Source organism: Sus scrofa, chromosome 14 (genome assembly GCF_054392235.1).
Source record: "Sus scrofa isolate SSC_HxYL_T2T_F1_AM1 chromosome 14, Sscrofa_HxYL_maternal_Yorkshire_Landrace_v2.0, whole genome shotgun sequence".
Classification (NCBI taxonomy): Eukaryota; Metazoa; Chordata; class Mammalia; order Artiodactyla; family Suidae; genus Sus; species Sus scrofa.
In genome coordinates, this window is record NC_139396.1 from 120,349,338 (window position 1) to 120,362,313 (window position 12,976).

The 12,976-nt window shown below is 35.7% G+C and overlaps 1 protein-coding gene and 1 long non-coding RNA gene across 4 annotated transcripts in view; both read right to left on the reverse strand.

Moving 5' to 3' along the window:
• The window catches only part of PRKG1 (protein kinase cGMP-dependent 1), a 1,234,647-nt gene that overhangs the window by 591,091 nt on the left and 630,580 nt on the right, over positions 1–12,976 (reverse strand).
• LOC146396964 (uncharacterized) lies at positions 6,220–9,994 on the reverse strand. Its single transcript, XR_014827639.1, has 2 exons — positions 9,911–9,994; positions 6,220–9,024 (listed from the first exon to the last, which is right to left on the reverse strand). It is a non-coding gene; the product is annotated as an uncharacterized LOC146396964 (long non-coding RNA).

Genomic DNA, 12,976 nt, shown 5'->3' on the forward strand with positions numbered 1-12,976 from the left:
GTTTGTCACAGTCTGCTGTGTTCATTTGAAAGTAAGTTGTTAAGTGTGCCAAATTATTTCCTGATATTTCTGTTTTCTAATTCAGCATCACAAATGTTTTTTTCAATATCTTTTTTTTTTGGGGGGGGGCCACACCTACGGCATATGGAGGTTTCCAGGCTAGGGGTCTAATTGGAGATGTAGCTACAGCCACAGCAAGGTGAGATCCGAGCCACGTCTGTGACCTACACCAAGCTCACAGCAACACCAGATCCTTAACCCACTGAGAGAGGCCAGGGATGGAACCTGCATCCTCATGGATGCTAGTCAGATTCATTTCCTCTGAGCTATGACAGGAACTCCTATTTTTTTTCAATATCTTAAACGTGAAAAAACAAAAACAAAACAAAAACCAAACTTTAACTTAAAAAATATCCTCCTTTGAAATGTTTACCACATATCTACCAATATGTTGGATATATATTTACTTCTCCTTGAACTAATCTTTCCTTGGTTAGTTTCATCGGCTGCAGAATCTTCTCTATAACCGGTATATATTCAGTCTCTCTCTTTCTGTAGTCCCCAAATACATATTTCTATGAAACATGAATCCAGTGGAACTAGGAACTTGAGACTGAACAAAGAAAAGTTCTTCTAGGCTCACTGCCTAATTCCAATTAAGCTCTCCTTGATTTAGTTTAGATACTGGGCATGTGGCCCAGGACTTAATTTCATGGTTATACTAAATCATGGACACCATCAGCAGTGTCCTCTTCAATTCAGATTTACACAACTTGCACAAAGACTAAAAAGTAACCCAAGAAGGAAGGAAAAATATATAACTTCCAAACTGTGCTAAAATAATTTCCTTACTAATGATTAAACAGCTTATTCAAATTCCTTGATTATTTTGTTTTTAATAAGTAGACGTGCATCAAGTAAGACAGTATTTATGTAAAGGACTGGCTTCCTCAAGCTTAAAATACGTAGAGAAATTTAGAACAGTAAACAGAGGTGAGAAAATAATGAAAAGTTTGAAAATCAAAGAATTTGAGATTTTCCAAATCTTAGTAAAAGGAATAAAGGGATGACATTAACTTTTAAATATGTGAAAAGTATGAAGAATATACTTTCCATTTTATCAGATATAATCAAACTTAGATGATACCAGGAAATTTTTTTAAAAGTTAAAATTAATTATAGTTGATTTACAATGTTGTGCCAATTTCTGTTGTACAGCAAAATGACTCAGTCATTCATATATACATATACACACACACACACACACACACACACACACACACACACACTTTTTTATATTCCCGTCCTTAGTGGTTTATCCCAGGAGATTGGATATAGTTCCCTGTGCTATACAGTAGGACTTTATTGTTTATCCATTCTAAATTTAATAGTTTGCATATACTAACCTCAAAATCCCAGTCCATCCCACTCCCTCCCCACTTTCCCTTGATAACCACAAGGGAAATCTTTTGATTTTAAAGGAGTTTGTAGCTTCAGTTTTTAAGCAGATTCCTAAAGTGAGTTGTGCTTTTTATTTCCTTAAAGGAAGTTCAGAATAGGATAAAATAGAAGCTTTGATCTTGCCCAGAGATGGCTTCATTCTTAAATATTATAACATTAATAGGAGTATTTTTAATTTATGACAAACACACACACAAAAGTAGTAGGGGTTATACATTCTTGCTAGATTTGTTTCTCTTTCTAAAAGATGATCAAATGTGACAAAACACTTGTAATCCAGATAGTTAAACTGTATTTTTGTGAATTTCAAGTGACTTAGAACTTTGATATTTAAGGCCTACAGCATACAAGCAGAGTTAGCATCCTGGGAGCTCATTAGAAATGCAAATTATGAGACTCCATCCCTGACGTATGGCATCAGAATCTTTACTGCAACAAGAAACTTTGGTTTCTTATACACTCACGTTTGGGAAGCTCTGACTTAGGTCCAATTGAGTGGATCACCTACATCTGTCACATGCAATTCTGTTGGAATCTAGCATTACCTTTTTTTTTTTTTCTTTTTTTTTTTTGGTCTTTTTGCCATTTCTAGGGCTGCTCTCGCGGCATATGGAGGTTCCCAGGGTAGGGGTCTAATCGGAGCTATAGCTGCCGGCCTGCACCAGAGCCACAGCAACGCAGGATCTGAGCCGCGTCTGCAACACATAAGTTCAATTATCTCAAAGTTGCACACAGCTCACGGCAACGCCGGGTCCTTAACCCACTGAGCAAGGGCAGGGATCGAACCCGCAACCTCATGGTTCCTAGTCGGATTCGTTAACCAATGCACCACAATGGGAACTCCTGCCATTACCATATTTTGGAAATATTCAAGATTCAATTGTTCATTTGTACTCAGTTTTTTTTTTTTTTTATTTCCCCAATAGATTATTTTTTTTTCTACTGTACAGCATGGTGACCCATTTGTACTTAGTTTGTTAGGAGTTAATATTTGATAATATTTGGCTTTCAAAGATAGATGCCTCAAACCAAAAAGGGATTTCACTGCCATTCGTTGCTACTTATTTTCCCATAAGACAACTCTTTATGGGATTAATTTGAGACAGTTTAGACTGTGATGTCGTTAGGACAATTATAACTATAACAAAATGCACTGATCTTTACAGCATATTATAGGCCCAATCAGCAATAGGTGGTTAGAAGAATCTAAAATAGAACCTTTGGAAAAGAGCTAATAATCTTTGTGATGAGATTTTATACCACACATTTTCAGTAATCATTCATAGTATTTACTAGTATTCATTAAAAATGTCAGTTTTTACCTTTGTCAACTTTGAGATATAATTGAAGTTATACTGAAATACACATAAAGCATATAACTTAATTTGTCTTGACACATACACATCTGCTACTATTCACTTTTAAATTATTTTTTAACATAAGCAATTATAATAGTACCTCTGTGATAGAAACATTACTAAGAGTTCCATTCAAGTTTCAATAATGTATCAGGGCTAAAATAGAACACTATTTGTGATCAGATTACATAAGCAAAAATTACTATATAATCTTGGTTTAAACATGAAAGGAAAATCTGTGGCTATGCTTTAGCTTAAGCATTAATACTTAAATGACATCCATATGGGTTCATCTAGGTGAGAGTTATCTGGGCTAGAATATTGATTCCATATTGTCTATTATAGTGTCATTCCAATTGTAAATTTAATGGTATAGCAGCTTTAGAATTTCTGATGTTATGCAAAGTTTTTGTGTAATAGTGTTGTGAGATGCTATGGGCATTAAAATTATTTTCTATATTAATTTTTATGGCGTAATATACTGAAACAAATAAGGCAGAAATATTATATAACTTATGAGAGACAATTTGGGTTAAATCACCATGTAACTCTAATTAATTTGTTTTATATATCAAAAAATTGGATCCGAATATTGGAAGGTGAGTATGATTTAAAATTAATTCACAATTCAAAAAAATAACCATTGGGGCTGTTCATTGATAATGTATTCTTTAATTAATATTATTTGCTCACCCAGCCTTGATTTCTCTTGTCCTCCTCTCTAAGAGACTCAGATTTTGTTTAGGTGTCTTTTCCTCCTCTTACCACCCAGATGTTACAGGGAAGGCTGTCTCCTTGGTGTGATTAGTCTGAGTTATTCCACTTTGATTGCCAGTGATTGGTTCAGAAATGGGGCCAATGAGATGAAAAGTGCTTCTTTAGGAGTTTCTGGGAAAGTTCTTCCTTGTTGTTTCCCAGAGCATCTGGTAATGACTCCCTCCCTCTTCCTCTGGATTCTATTGTCCACAGATATGGAACGTGTTTATTCAGCTATCAATCTGAGGATGGAAGAGGGTAGAGCCAACAGGATCCAAGGGGAACAAAGCTGGAACTACTGAATGGTCAACCCGAGGCTCCTCTACCTCTGAATTTTCAATTCTGAGACAATTCCCTTGCTCTTTTAAATTTGAGTCAAATTTGAGTACATTTGAGTCAATATCTTTTCACTTGCATCAAAAATCACTTAACTAGCAGAAGTAATAATTTCCTTAACCAAAAAGTATAAACATCATTTAATCAGTGCAATTTAAAATCAGAATACTTTTGTTAAACAACAAAAGAGCAGTAATAGTGTACTGTTTATATAGTTCAGTTTAGGTCAGTTTTTTTTTTTTTTTAATTAAGCCCAAAGACTTCTTTCTAGAAGAAAATAGCTCTTAAAATCACCTCATTACTAACAGCAGGGACTCAATTCTTGTTAAATATATAGATGAATTTAAAACCAATTATAATGTCTGGTCTAGAAATCTCTCCTCAAAACTAAATAATTTCTCAAGTATTTATTGAGCACATTTATTTTTTTGGCCACACTAACAGCATGTAGAAATTCTGGGCCAGGGATCAAACCTGGGCCACAGCAGCGATCCACGCCACAGCAGTGTCAACACTGGATCCTTAACCTACTGAGCCACAGGGAACTAACTCCTTGACCCTGTTTATGAAAAGCTTTATAGGATACAAAGTTGTTAGTGGCGTCACTAATGATGTTATCTACCCTTCAAGATTTTGCTATTTATCAGAAGTAAAACCTGTCAAAATTTTGTGCCAATCACATACCAAGTATCAAAGGGGTTTAAGAGTTCCAAGGAGATCCAGAGAAGAGAGAAGTTACACCCATTTTGAAAGGTGGTAAGATAGTAAGAACATCAAGGAAGACTTCCTGAGGAGGTAACATATGAACTAGGATAAACAGAATGTTTCCATAGGTAAAAAGAAGAGGGAAGGGCTGAGAGTTAATAATGTGGCACAGTGGGTTAATAATCCAACTTCAGGAGGCTGCTGTGGCTCAAGGGTAATGAACCCAACTAGTATCCATGAGTATGTAGCTTTGATCCCTGGCCTTGCTCAGTGAGTTAAGGATCTGGCATTGTCATGAGCTGTGGTGTAGTTCATAGACATGGCTTGGATCCCATGTGGCTGTGGCTGTGTTGTAGGTTGGCAGCTACAGCTCAGATTTGACCCCTAGCCTGGAAACTTCCATGTGCCATGGGTGTGGCCCAAAAAGACTTAAAAAAAAAAAAAAAAGATTCCAATTGCAGTGGCTCAGGTTGCTACATAGGTGCAGATTCAATCCCCAGCCCACTGCTATGGGTTAAAGGATCTGGTGTTGCTGTAGCTGCAGCTCAGATTCAACCCCTGGCCTGGAATGTCAGGGAATTAAAAATGTGGGAATTTAAAAATAAATAAATAAATAAGTTAAGTAAAATAAAATAAAAGTAAAAGAAGAGGGAAGAGCACAGGCAAAGTTAGTATGTAGGACAAAGATGTAAGGGAGCACAGGCTGTATTCGGGGAGGCTTGAGTCACAGGCCCCACAGTCAGAAGCTCCTCTGCTTGGTTTAATGCTCTGCTATGATTGTCTTGAGGGTCTTAATTAGGGAAAAGGGATCCCCATGGTTTTGCTTTGCACCAGCGCCACAAATCCTAGAGCTGGGTTCTGCCTCATCGCCTCTTCTGCTGCCTGTGGGCAGACACTTCTTACACATGGTTTACCTTCCTTGACACTAGAATTCTTCAATGCAGTGTTATGCCCTGCTTTGAAAGTGCCCTAGTTAAGTGTTAATTTACCTACAGAATGGTAGTACAGGAAGGAATATTTTACTTATCTGTGGGGAACCAAATTAAGGAAGCATGTTTCTTGGCAACTAAGGAGTTCACATTATACAGAGTACGATTATAAACATTACTTTGGGGATCACTCTTAAGAGAGAAAAAAAGTTGAAAAATCATTGTGTTTAAATAAGGTTGGTTGTAGAAAGAAGGTATACACAGTTCTTAATATATTAACAATAAATGTACTATCTAGTGATTATTTCTTCTCTTTCAAATAGGAATGACTCATTACAGATTCCTTTTGCTCCACATACAATGCAAGTGAATTGCTGGTTTGAAAAAAGAAAGTAGCATCTCCCATTTCCTATGGCTGTTGTCTCAGAAACTTGAAATCTGTATTTTGAATTCTGGCCAAAAAGGACAAAAATGTAGGGAAATGATAATTGTCATCAATTGATATACTGATGAAATAGGCCTTCTGTAGATACTGTAGACATTCTTGCTGGTGGATATAATTTATGGCAAATAAAATAAGAAAATACATCTGTTGGAACATTACTTCCTGCATATAACATTGTTAATGCCTAGAGATGTTCTGTTTTTCTTCTTTGGTCAACAACTTTTATGTATTTATTTTTGAAGAGGGTAGGAGCTAGAAACCGAAGTGACATATTTTCCTTAATTGAGTATTAAATGTCACTGAAAGAAACTCTTATTGATAAAGCAGGGACTACTTGGCAGTTCAAGGAAAATGCTCATGAAAAAAGTATTTTCATCCATTCCAGGTCTAGCAGGAAAAGATTGTTATCAGAGAAAAAAAAAAATCTAGTACCACCTGCTTTCTTTGTATTCACAGAGTGCTGTGAAGATAAATGAGTACTCTGAATTTCATGGAAAAAAATGGGAAAATAAAAATTTGTGTATTATTACCATTATATTAAATGAAGGACATACTCTTTAGCTAAATTCTTATTATCAGATAAAATGCTGATTATGATTTTCAAGCAGTCCAGGCAACACAGAGTGCCACACAATCCAGCATCACAGCTTAAATTCAGAGATAATAGTCTTGAAAATAATTGTTTCATTAAAAATTTATAATTTCTTTTGAAGTCTACTAGGGCAGGGGCTGAAGATAGATTTGCACATTTCATTTCATTGCTAAGATGGTAAACTTTCTGAGTGCTAGATTTATGTATGATTCATCTTGTATCCCCCATAGTTCTTAGAATTGGGCCTTGTTCAGAGGGAGGCACTCAATAAATATTTATTGAATAATAAATGATAGACATAAGTAAGAGATTACATAGTTTTAAAATGATTTTGGTATATTTTAAAATATTATATATAAATATGTAACCAGAAAATGTGATTTAATAAAACATAACCTAAAAGGAAAATTATTTTTATTACCAAGAAGGATAATTTTTGTAACAGAGTGAAATGTGGTTGAAAATAAAACATGGACTTTCAAATCTGGACTACATGCATCATATGAAACCATACCATACAATAGAACTCTATGGGAAGTAATTATATATGATTGAATCTGTTAGGTAAACATTAGGATAGTTTCATGTAATGTTACAAAATATTAAGAAACTAAATATTGAATATGCAGGAGCAGTTAAATACATCTTTTAAAATGGATTGACTTATTATAATTTTTTTTTATTATCAAGAGTTCCTCCTTTATGAAGACCCAACGAGATAAAAATCCACTATGAGAAATGTTAGATCACAGTGAGCTCCTCTTGAAGCAGGCAACATTTTCAAATTGTATTGGAGTATAACACTATCAAGTAATTTGATAGCAACTGAAAAATTGATTTGGAGAAAAGTTACTAGTCATTAATAGCCCCCTCCCCTACTCCTTTTCACATGACTAACTGCAGACACAGAAATGGTAAATGGTCAAATTCATGTGGCTCTTCAGTGACTGACCCTGGAGCAGCCCTGCCCTCCTCCTGCATCCTGGAACACTCACCTCTTGCACAGCCTCGTTTCTGAAAATACATCATCATCTATCTCCTTCATGTCCTCAATGGCTTCTTTGCTGTTGAGTCATCCATTAGAAGGCAAATTTGTTCCAGCCTCTCCTGCATTAAATAACTCTCCCTTGATCCTACATTCCGTTTTAATCATGACTGCATTTTTATATTCTACTCTACAATGAAACAAAGTTTTCTGTTTAATTGTCACCTGCAGTTTCTGTCTCCCTCCTTCTATGCCTCGGTTTCCTCATCTATAAAAATGAGAATGTTAGTACTTACTGTATAGGTTATCTTAAAGATTAGGTATATTAACATAGGCCAAGGGCTTAGAAAACTACCTAAAACATAATAAGGGCTAATTAACTAGTATTATTACCATCACCAACCTCATTATCTTTGTATTTCTACTCTAAGAACCTTGCTAAATTAACCACTTTTATCAACAGAACCTCTAGCATGCAGGAAACATTATAGTGGGATGCAATTAAGCAGAATGGAATAATAAAAGTAATGATTGAGCACTCTTATTTGGTAGGCTTTTGTGCTAAGAGCAAATGCTGTCCCCATCTTTTTTTCTTCCCAGTTGGCTGCCAATGGGTGTTCCTAACTTCATTTTATAGGTGAGTAAACACACACTCATAGGGGCTATAACCTTCTGAGGTAGGGTAATTTCACAGGCAGGGGAAATGATGTCTTACCACACAAAGATTTAAAAGCTTGATGTCAGTATTTCTGTAATTTAGGTGAAATTTTTCTTCTGCCCAGATATCTCATCATTTCATGAAGTCATCTGACATTCTAGAATTCTTCCAATTCATTTATCGCTTTAGGATTTCTATAGGCAGTTCCAAAATGGATATACAGAGGGCTCTGGAATGGTTATCCAGAAAGCTTGGGAACCTGCCTTAAAGCTGGGTTTTCACGAAGAGTTAAAAAGGATTAATGCAATATTAAAATCTCTCTAATCAAGATTTCGGTAAGGGAGAGAAGAGACCTGAACGCACCCAGTCACTGCTTGAAGTAGGTTGCTATTGGACACCACAGTTAAAAGAAAGCTTAAGGGTCAACCAGTCTAAAATTGTATTTTGCAGATATTGAAGCAAAACAAAGCAAAAAATAGAGAAAAAGTACCTTCCCTAAGGCCCCAGAGCTGATTATTAGCATATGCAGGAACAGATTTGGCCTCTCATTCTACCCAAAGAGGGAAAGAGAAAATAGGGACTTATTAAAATAGCAGTGAATATTATATAGGAGGCTAATGTGGGCAAGTTCAAATACCATATTTGATCCCTAACTCCCTCTCCCCCAGGGATGTGGATATTTTGTGGATATTTTTATCTCCATTTTATTGATGAAAAATAGTGTCAGGAGAGTTCCTATTGTGGTGCAGTGGAAATGAACCCTACTAATATCCATGAGGACACAGGTTCCATCCCTGGCCTTGCTCAGTGGGTCAAGATCCAGCATTGTTGTGTGCTATGGTGTAGGTCACATTTGCAGCTTGGATCCCATGTTGCTGTGCCTGTGGTGTAGGCTGGCCACTGTAGCTCCAATTTGACCCCTAGCCTGGAAACTTACTTCCATATGCCATGAGTAAGGCCCTAAAAAGCAAAAAAAAAAAAGAATAGTGTCAGAAGAAGTTAACCATAAGATATACAGAACAATACATTACTTCATTTGGCAGAACTGAATTTGTTTTTTTCCTCATACCCACAGCATATCGAAATTCTCAGGGCCAGGGACTGAATCCAAACTGTGCAGCTGTGACCCAAGGCACAGTTGCAGCAATGCCAGATCCTTAACCCACTGTGCCACAGCAGGAACTCCCAGAGCTGAGATTTTTATTCAGGAATCTTGAACCTGAATGTATTCTTTCTGTAAATACCGTTCAATCCCATTTCACCACATTTCACATGCATTTTTTCTTATTGGTCCCACAATAACTCACTAGCTTACCACCAAACTGAATAACCATTTTATTAGTTTTCAGATAGGAAATAGATACTATGGGCTGCAGAAATCACCTGGGAAAAGAAATTTATGAAAAACTAATAACCAAAGGTTCTCTTAAATTTACCTTTCCAAAAGTTTTTTGCTGTAAACAGGGGGCCTTTTTTTTTTTTTTTTTGTCTTTTTTAGGGCCACACCCAAGGCATATGGAGGTTCCCAGGCTAGGGGTCTAGTCGGAGCTGTAGTCACCAGCCTCTGCCACAGCCACCAATGCAGAATCTGAGCATATCTGCGACCTATACCACAGCTCATGGTAATGCCAGATCCTTAACCCACTAAGCAAGGCCAGGGATGGAACCCTCATCCTCATGGATACTAGTCAGGTTCCTTAACTGCTGAGCCACAACAGGAACTCTAAGAGGGGCCCTTATTACAGCAAAAAAAAAAAAAAAAAAAAAAATCAGTCTCTAGTGGCAGAATTCCATTGGATCATGTGGGCTGGTAGAAAAGATAATTTAGGGAAGTGGACACATGTATCTATTTTGAAAAATTTCAGACAGGTATTTATTTTATCCATCTCTTAAACTGGTTTTGTAGTCATGATCAACATACACTTAAATTATTAATTTTCCCATTTAAACTGTTTTTATTTTTTAAGAAGTACTTAGACATACAAAGTTCAAGCTTAAAACAAGAGAAAGTAATTATGTGTATAAAGCGCTTGTCTCATCCTTTCCTGTTCTTTAATAGATCTGCTCCTCAGAGTTAACCACCTTTGAGCAGTTTAGTATGTATCTTTCCATAAATGTTTATATATATATATATATATATATATGCATAAAGGTTTATGCATGGAAGTATATATACACATACTTTGACATCAATGATGCCATGCCCTAAAAATAACTACATAAAGCTTTTGATTTTTATTCAGCAAGACAATGATGATGATAATGATGTCAAAAATATGAAGTTAAAGGATACAGAGAAGAATAAAGAGGAAGAGGAAGAAGCAGAGGAGGTTGGAAAAAGCTAGCCTTGAACATTTATCATGCACGAGGCATCATTTTCGGTTGGTCCTCACAACCATCAGAAGTCTATGTTAATATTGAATACTTATTTTACAAATTAAGAAATGGATAAACAGATCAAGTTTGTACTAATAGTGCCAGGATTAAAGTCAGGTAGTCTGGCTCTACGGTCTTTTTTTTTTTTTTTTTTTTTTTTTTTTTGTAGGGCTACACCCACAGCATATGGAGGTTCCCAGGCTAGGGGTTGAATCAGAGCTTCAGTTGCTGGCCTATGCCACAGCCACAGCAATGCAGGATCCAAGCCACATCTGTAACCTATACCACAGCTCACGGCAACACCAGATCCTTAACCCACTGAGCGAGGCCAGGGATAAAACCCGCACCTCCTGGTTCCTAGTCGGATTCATTTCCACTGCCACGACGGGAACTCCTACAGCCCATGTTTTTAGACAACAAACTAAATGCTAAAGTTTGGAGATTTCCACAGCAACACATATAGAGCTGCTTCATTCTTTTCATGAATGTATTCTACTGCTATATATTTTTGTTTTACCAGGATCCTAGTGGTGAACATTCATTTCCTCGCCCCTATACTCACCTCATTAGGTTTTTAGAAAATCATAATATTTGAAAATTCAGGCTTAATAATTGATTTTATCCATATTATACAAATTAAGTTAGATGAACAACTTGTTGAATGTGTTTTAATTTTTCTCTTGAATAATCTGCTTCACTTCCCTAACTTCTTAGTTGCAGATATCCAGATTTAACTTTTCCTAAGTATCTTTAATTGCAGAACACCTAATAGACAATACACAGTAATGCTAATCTTGATATTGATGTATCTGAAACTTCACGTTCATAGTTTATCAGGTGCTCAGAAAATTGTGAAGGGAAAATAATCAGGACTTGTTTTGCTTTTGTTTTTGTTTTGCCAATTATCTGGTGCTTTTTATATTGCAATGCCCATCAAAACAGGTTTTTGCAAGAACACCATGACATGGCTATTATCAGCTTTCAGACTCCCAAAAATTAAGATTTCACACTCTAATTAGAAAAATGGTGACTAATTTGTCAGTAGATTCTTATTCACTAATATATTCATATCATTATTAAGCTACTGTGTATTCTTCAGTATATAAAACTATTTTCTTGAAATGATTTTCAGAAGAAATTGAATTCAAAAGGTTGCAGATTTTATTCAGTTCAAATATCAGATATATACAATTTTAAACATACAATATATGATTGCAAAATGTTTTAATGTAGTCAGAAAACTGTACCTAACTACCAAATGTTTCATGGCTGCTAGTGAATACCCTTGCAAAATGTAAACTACTTTAAATTTCCACTGGGTCAAGCAAACCTTGTAAGCAAAACATACAGAAGAAAAACAAGCTAATTTCTAACTTATAAATAAAATGGTACATGAAAAAATAAAAACATTTTATAACTCAATGTGCTAAAAATGCTAAGAAACAAGGACCAACCTGGCAGCAAAGAACAATCCCAGGCCCCAGATTGTTGGTCTCTAAGTAGGAGAAATGGCTGATTCTAGCCTGGGACATGAAATACACAAGATGAACCTAGAACATCTTTTCCTTTCTGATAATAAGGAAACTGTTAAAAACTACTAGATCCATGTCAAAAGAAATCAGAATCAAACTTGAAGAAGTTCCCACTGGCCTAAGTTCAGACAATTCAAACATTAATAAGTTAAAACAAAATATTTAAGTTCACAACTTTTCTTGGTAGATATATTCCACGTAATAAAACAAAAAAGGATAGAATTAGAACATCTGAACTAATAATGAATGAATCCATTTGGACATGGGACATCAATTGCTGCTAACATCATTTACATACAAAAAGATCAATACTATACGCCTCATGAAAGGAAGAATGAATACAGCTAATACACACACACACACACACACACACACACACACACACACACACACACACACACACACACACATAGTCTTACATGCATACACAAAATCAAATCAGAATCTTGATCCAGGGTCTAGATTCAGCTTCCAACTTATAGAAAACACAGAGGTTGGTCAGAGGAACATGATAAACAATGTGATTTTTGAAATAGTTGGACATTTGAACACAAACTGATAATTTGATAATTTTAAGAATTTATTTTTTGGAGGGTGTGCTATTGGTATTGTAGTTATGGTAGAGATAAAAGAGAACTCATCTTTTAGACACATATATTAAAAATTACAAATGAAATGATACAATATCTGGGATTTGTTTAAGCAATGTGAGAAGCGGGGAAAGGGTTAGGGTTAGGGTTAGGGTTAGGGTAAGATTGGCTCTTTTTGGTTAATAGTTGTTTGTGCCAAGTGATGAAACACAAGGATTTTTAGACTATTTTTGTGTATGTTTGAAAGTCTCCA